Source organism: Babylonia areolata, chromosome 4, assembly GCF_041734735.1.
Source record: "Babylonia areolata isolate BAREFJ2019XMU chromosome 4, ASM4173473v1, whole genome shotgun sequence".
Taxonomy (NCBI): domain Eukaryota; kingdom Metazoa; phylum Mollusca; class Gastropoda; order Neogastropoda; family Buccinidae; genus Babylonia; species Babylonia areolata.
This window is the reverse complement of record NC_134879.1, coordinates 17,384,363-17,391,862: the sequence shown is the minus strand read 5'-3', so window position 1 is coordinate 17,391,862 and position 7,500 is coordinate 17,384,363. Positions and strand designations below refer to the sequence as shown.

Genomic DNA, 7,500 nt, shown 5'->3' with positions numbered 1-7,500 from the left:
CATCCATAAGGAGATGTCCACAGACAGAATTTTCCTCAGTGATGGATAGTTCTTACCATGCCACCAGTTTCCTTGAAAAAGCTGAAAGCAGTGTATTTGAGGCTGATTAAAGGCTTAATGGTCAGACCTTTCTATCGTAATGTTTTCTTTTCAGCTTGACTGTGATTATCTTCCCCTCAGTCGGACAATTTTTTTTTTTCCAACCTGCATTTGTGGTGTTGTAGTTAGGGGCTGAGCTTTCTTCATGTTCTGATTCCATGTTAACTGTTCACTGTCTTGAGTTGTAGACACTGGGTATTCATGTTGTAATTTCATGCTTGCTGTTTGCTGTCTATCTTTAGGCATCGATCATTCTTCACATTCTGATTTTATGTTGACTGTTTTCTGTCAGAGTTGTAATCATTGAGCATTCACATTGCAATTTTATGCTTAGCGTTTGCTGTCTGTTTTTAGACTCTGAGCATTCTTCACATTCTGATTTTATGTGAACTGTTTACTGTCTTAGTTTCAGACACTGAGAATTCACGTTGTAATTGTATGCTGATTACTGTCTGTTTCAAGGCACTGAACATTCACATTCTATCATATATTGACTGTTCATTATTTGAGTTCTAGACGCTGAGGATTCATGTTGTAATTTTATGCTGTTTGCTGTTTATTTTTAGACACTGAGCATTCACATTCTGATTTTATATTGACTGTTTACTCAATTACTGAGTTTCAGACACAAAGCAGTCACATTGTTATTTTATGTTAACTGTCAAGCGTCTGTTTTTTTTTTTAGACACTGAACATTCGCATTCTGAATTCTATATTTCACCGCCTGTGCTGTTGACACTGAGCACACACGTTTTGATTTTATGTAAACTGCTTGTTTTTTGGATGACAGAAGCATTCACATTGTGATCTCATGTCAACTTGTTATGGCTCTGTGACAGCAGTTAATCTGATGTGTGAACTGTCTGGTGAACTGCAGGTCAGTACCCCACCGGGACCTGCGGAATCCCTTCCCAGACCTGGCGCCAATGACCCCTGGGTGGAAATCACGGAACAGCCCCGGCAGCGAGGTCTGCGCTTCAGGTACCAGTGCGAGGGGCGTTCTGCTGGCAGCATCCCTGGAGAGAACAGCACCAATGAAAACAAAACCTACCCCACCATCAAAGTAAGTTAAAAAATATCGGGTTGATGGAAAGAAAAAGAAAGAAAGAAAGAAAGAAAGAAAGAAAAACCAGAAATAGAAAAGGAGCCACGACTAAGGTAACTTCGAAAGAATTCTTCTTCTTATTTTTTTAAGCTTTTTTTTATTTTCCCATTTTTATAACACATGGACAATTGACATGAAGACATAAATGAATAAATACATATATTGGGAAAAGAGAAAAGACAAATCTGACAAAAACATAGTAACAATAGGAAAATAAAACAAAAACAAACAACAACAAAAAAAAAGCAACAAAAAAACCCCAAAAACACACATATAATTGATATACACATATAACATTCTAAGTAAAAACAACTGAGAATGTTTGAATAAGTCATTTTAAATAAGTCTTTAAAAAAAAAGTAATAGATATCCATATCCCTACATATCAACTTGAATTCTTATTTTTCAAAAATTTGTGAGCAAATTTAGGAATTGATTTCATTTACTGAGGGAAAGAATAGACTTGGTTCAACCTGCCCTCATAAAAATGGGAAACATATTCAGAAGTACCATGTGATAGCCACATCGCATCAAAATAAGAAGATCACAAATGAATGTTGTGTTTTTAACATGTTCTCATCAAATAAGATTTTTAGAAAGGTTATTGATGATTATAACACATTCTCATGAAATATGAAGAATAAACATAATTTCTGTGCTGTACTGTACTGTACTGTATCACACTGTATTGTATTGTATGGTATCATATGGTATCGTATCGTATTATATTGTAATGTATTGTATTATACTGTGTAGTGTTGTGTTGTATTGTATTGTTAAAAAAAAGATGACATAACATGTTCTCTGTTTTTTTTTTTTTCAGATTCACAACTACAGGGGCCAAGCGATCATCGTGGTGTCCTGTGTAACAAAAGACGAGGTGCCTGGGTGCAAACCTCATCCCCACTCTCTTGTCGGCAAAGATTGCAAAAAGGGCGTGTGCACCGTCAAGGTGAAGGATGCTAGTGTGATCAGGTGAGTTTGTTTGTCTGGTTTTAATAAAATGTAACAACTGTTCTCAGAGAGGGAAACAAACAAACAACAAGAGAGGCAATGCCTTCAAGACTTACTTGTGATGAATTAAGTCCCCTAGCATTAATTACAGAGTAATTTCCCTCTTTTACTAACTGCACCAAAACGTTTGCAAATTAAATAAAAATTCCATGCTTAGCAAAAGAAGTTCCTGTTTGAACAAAAAATGATAATAATGACTCCTCTTGTTGTTGTGTCAGAAAAAGAGATCAAAGTGCCAAGTTTAGAGAATACAAAAAATATAAATATAACAGTAAATGCAGTTTGCATATAATTAGGCTTCTTTTTTAAATTTTTTTGTGTCCATCCCAGAGATGCAATATTGTTTTAAACAAGATGACTGGAAAGAACTGAATTTTTCCTATTTTTATGCCAAATTTGGAGTCAACTGACAAAGTATTTGCAGAGAAAATGTCAATGTTAAAATTTACCACGGACACACAGACACACAGACACACGGACACACACACACACACAGACAACCGAACACTGGGTTAAAACATAGACTCACTTTGTTTACACAAGTGAGTCAAAAAAGGGACACTGACACTGACAAGAAATATGGAAGTTTTTTTGGTTTTGTTTAGTTTTTATGTCAAGACAACAAAATTAAACATGTTCTCAAAAGTTTATTTCTATTTCTTGATATTTGTACAAATGTGGAGGAAACAAGCCAATGAAAGAAAACACATACATTTATCTACAGAAATGTATGTAAATATATGGAGAATTTTACAGAAGTGAATTTTTTCTTTCACTTCTGAAGTATACTGTGTGTTCATGTGAATGAGTTTAATCTTTGTGTGTGTGTGTGTGTTAACGTGTTATGCATAAAATTTTTCTTTTCTGTTTTTTCCAGCTTTCCACAGCTAGGCATTCAGTGTGCCAAAAAGAAGGACGTTGAGGGTGCCCTCAAATTACGGAAGGAAATCAACGTGGACCCATACCAAAGTGAGAACAAAACAGCTCTATTTCATATGGGCATTTCTACATAGACTAGGTCTTGCTTTGCAAATTCATGATGCATTTCTGCATGCTTCAGTATCAGTTTTCGTTTCCGTTTCAAGGAAGTGTCAACTGATCCATGTGCGCTGCATCAAATCTGCTATTAAAAAAAAAAAAAAATTAAAAAAAAAGAGAGAGAGAGAGAAAAAAAAGAAGCAGATGCCTGACCTATCCATAAACTGAACGTGATGATCAGGCCATTTGTATGCAGTTCTGGCTTCAAATCCTGTTAATGTTTATATAAATTATAACCCTCAACACTGATAACTTCTTTCTTGTTACAATGCTTTTGAAAAGAACAGTGCAACAACTGTTAGAGATAGTCACTGATACTGGGAAGTTTAAGATTTCAACATTTACCATGATTCCACACATTGCTCATCAACTTATTGCTGACTGCTTTGTTCCTTCCAACTGTTGTAATATTTACTTATTGCTCGCTGTGTCTCTGTCTGTCTCTTTGAGTGTAGCTATGTTTGCATATGAAAACCTCTCTCTCTCTCTCTCTCTCTGTGTGTGTGTGTGTGTGTGTGTGTGTGTTGTGTTGTGTTTATGTGTACACTTGTATTTGTTTGGGTTTGAACAGGGCTTTAAGACGCTCAAGTTCTGCAAAGGAAATGTGTCAGATGTTGTGTAAAACAGACTTGATCCTAACTGAAGTCTATAAAAGAGAGAAAATTCACAAAGTAATGCCCCTTCCTGTCTCTGTGACTGCTTTCTCCTGCCATCTCACTCTCTATGATCAGCTTCAGGTCCCCCCTGTTTCTTCATTCCCAGATTCAAACACTCCACAGTCTGTCACTGCTCTTTCTTTGTTTCTGGATCTTACACTTTTAACAAATTCCCTCTTTCACTTTGTAGCCCTGCCGCTCCCCCCAAAATCTCTGCACTCAGCTCTTTCAAGCATGGCGCTAAAAAAACCCAAAACAACTACCTCTTTCCAAAGTAGCTGTCTCGTCCTGTCCCTCGTTTTTCTGGTCTACAGTCTTTATAGCTTTCTGTTCACGTGTATTTTTAAGTTTTGCCTTTCAACCCTCTGAATATGAGTTATGGTGCATGTAAGTGACTGGTGTGAAAGTGTTTCAACTTGTCTCTGGATGAGATTAAGTGCTATATTGATACCCTTATTATGATGATGATGATGATGATTCTTACTTCTTGTACTGCTACTTTTTTGACTAACTTGTGTAAACAAAGTGAGTCTATGTTTTAACCCGGTGTTCGGTTGTGTGTGTGTGTGTGTGTGTGTGTGTCCGTGGTAAAATTTAACATTGACATTTTCTCAGCAAGTACTTTGTCAGTTGACACCAAATTAGGCATAAAAATAGGAAAAATTCAGTTCTTTCCAGTCATCTTGTTTAAAACAATATTGCACCTCTGGGATGGGCACAAAAAAATAACAAATGAAGCCTAATTATATGCAAACTGCATTTACTGTTATATTTATATTTTTCGTATTCTTTAAACTTGGCACTTTGATCTCATATTCTGACAAAACAACAACAAGAGCAGTCATTATTATCATTTTCTGTTCAAACAGGAACTTCTTTTGCTAAGCATGGAAGTTTTATTTATTTTGCAAACGTTTTGGTGCAGATAGTAAAAAAAAAGGGGGAAATTACTCTGTAATTAATGCTAGGGGAGTTAATTTGCTTTAAACTGATCTTTCTCATCTTAAACATTACATTTTGAAATTATACTCAATACATAAAAAGCTTGGATTTTTTTTTAAGTGTATCACAAGTGAGTCTTGAAGGCCTTGCCTCTCTTGTCTATATTTATTGTCATCATCATCATCATCATCATCATTATTATTATTATTATTATTATTATTATTATTATTATCATCTTTATTGTTATTACTCAACTTTTTCAGCTGGCTTTGATCACGCTTCGTCCAACATTGACCTGAACGTGGTGCGGTTGTGCTTCCAAGTCTTTCTCCCTGACACCACTGGCAAGGTCACAAGGGTGGTGCCCCCTGTTGTGTCTGAACCCATCCAGGACAAAAGTGAGTGGGCTACATGTTATTCACTGAACATGCACACACACGCATGAAACCACACGCATGTGTGCGCACACACACATGCACACACACACACACACACGCACACACTCATGCATGCAAACACAAACACACACACACACGTGCATGCACACAACTATACTTGCATGCACACACACACACACACACACACACACACACACACACACACACACACACATTGAAATAATTCTTCCTTTCATGTAAAATCCAGTGTGATTTTGTAAATGATATTGATTACATTATATCACTTTTTGACATATAAGATTTCCCTGTGTGAATTTCAGGCTGTTCTTTTGTTTAGCAGAATGAGAGAGAGAAAAAAAAATCCTATTAAAAAAAAAATATATATATATATATATATTTCCTCTTTGGTATTTACTAATTATACATGCAAATACATATGTATAAATTTAGAAAAAAAGATAAAACTTCACCATTTGCAGACTGGGACTTTCACATACGAGTGTAAGGATCATCATAACTGTGGGGTTTGACTTTTCCAAATATATGTAACAAACTGTGGTGTCGTGATTCCTTTGAATAACCACTTTATTTATTTTATTATTTTTTTTTTTATTCATCTATATGTTTATTTTCACTGTGCCTGTTTCCACAGAGGCTCAGAATGACCTGGTGATCTGCAGAGTGGACAAGACCTCAGGAAAAGCCAGAGGTGGAGATGAAGTGTTTCTGCTGTGTGAAAAGGTTGGCAAAGGTAGGCGTTCACTGCATTGTCGTACATGTATTAAGAAAATTGTTTTGTTTATTTCATTGTCATTATTATTGTTCTTATTGTTGTTGTTCTTCTTCTAATAATAATTATTATTATTATCATTATAGTTAGTATTATTATTGTTATTATTGTATTGTATTACTCAAATTTATGGATATAGTGTGTATTATTATTATTGTTATTAATGTTGTTGTTATTTCTAGATAGCTTCAGTTGCTTGCAAGTCCCTGGAGTACGTTACTTTTTTTCTGTTTTTTTTTCTTCTGTTTTTCTCTGTCTTTAAGTGCTCATAAAGTCTTTCTTCATTGGCTGAAAACAACAACAACAACCACCCCCCCCATCCCCCTCCCCTCCCCCCCAAAAACCCCCCCCCAAAACAACAACCATAAAATACCCACTCACACACACACACAAACTTCCCCAAGCCCCTCCACACACACACACACACACACACACACACACACACACACACCAATGCATGCTATTCTTTGTCTGAATGTTATCTTTATGATGGACAGTTTATGCTTTCTTTAATGTTCATTTTATTGTTACCTTTAGTCTGTAGTTGTTTCTGTGGATTGTTTGGAGGAAAGCTGGCAGATTCCTGCATGAACTGACATGGGATCACTCTAATGAGAGGCTGGAGTGCTGGTTTAACTACCAAGTATCAGTACATTCCTGATTTGAAATGCGCCACTCTGAGGGGCAGAGCAGCTGACTTTCAGTCTAAAGGTCCTAGGCTGGAATCACAGTCATGGCGCATGTTGGGTTAAGGGTTCAGATTTTTTTTTTTTCCAGTCTCCCACATAAAGAGATGAGCAGACCTGCTAGTGCCTGAACTAACTTCAAGTGAATATGCATGCAGAATATCAAATATGCAGGCTAAGAAGCCCACAATCCATTTTCAGCATTCAGTAGGTTATGGAAACAAGAACACACCAAGCACGCACACCCATGCACACCCCCCAAAAATGGAGAATGGCTGCCCACTTGGTGGGACAAAAACAGTCATATGCCTAAAAGCCCACTTGTGTGTTTGAGTGAACATGAGAGCTGCAGCTCCACGAGTGCAGAGTAAGAAGAAGAAATGCATCATACATTTTGTATTTGTATTTGCATTTCTTTTTATCACAACAGATTTCTCTGTGTGAAATTCGGGCTGCTCTCCCCAGGGAGAGCACGTCGCTACACTACAGCGCCACCCATTTTTTTTTTGTATTTTTTCCTGCGTGCAGTTTTATTTGTTTTTCCTATCGCAGTGGATTTTTATACAGAATTTTGCCAGGAACAACCCTTTTGTTGCTTTTACGTGCGCTAAGTGCATGTTGCACACGGGACCTTGGTTTATCGTCTCATCCGAATGACTAGCGCCCAGACCACCACTCAAGGTGTAGTGGAGGGGGAGAAAATATCGGCGGCTGAGCCGTGATTTCGAACCAGCGTGCTCAGATTCTCTCGCTTCCTAGACGGACGCGTTAC

At 37.0% G+C, this 7,500-nt stretch overlaps 1 pseudogene across 1 annotated transcript in view; it reads left to right on the top strand.

The window, feature by feature from the left end:
• LOC143280903 (uncharacterized) overlaps window positions 1–7,500 on the top strand; it is a 27,050-nt pseudogene that overhangs the window by 10,517 nt on the left and 9,033 nt on the right. The window contains exons 4-8 of the transcript XR_013055072.1: window positions 977–1,162; window positions 2,028–2,179; window positions 3,096–3,187; window positions 5,118–5,252; window positions 5,905–6,003. The product of XR_013055072.1 is annotated as an uncharacterized LOC143280903 (transcript). The remainder of the gene's footprint in view (window positions 1–976; window positions 1,163–2,027; window positions 2,180–3,095; window positions 3,188–5,117; window positions 5,253–5,904; window positions 6,004–7,500) is intronic.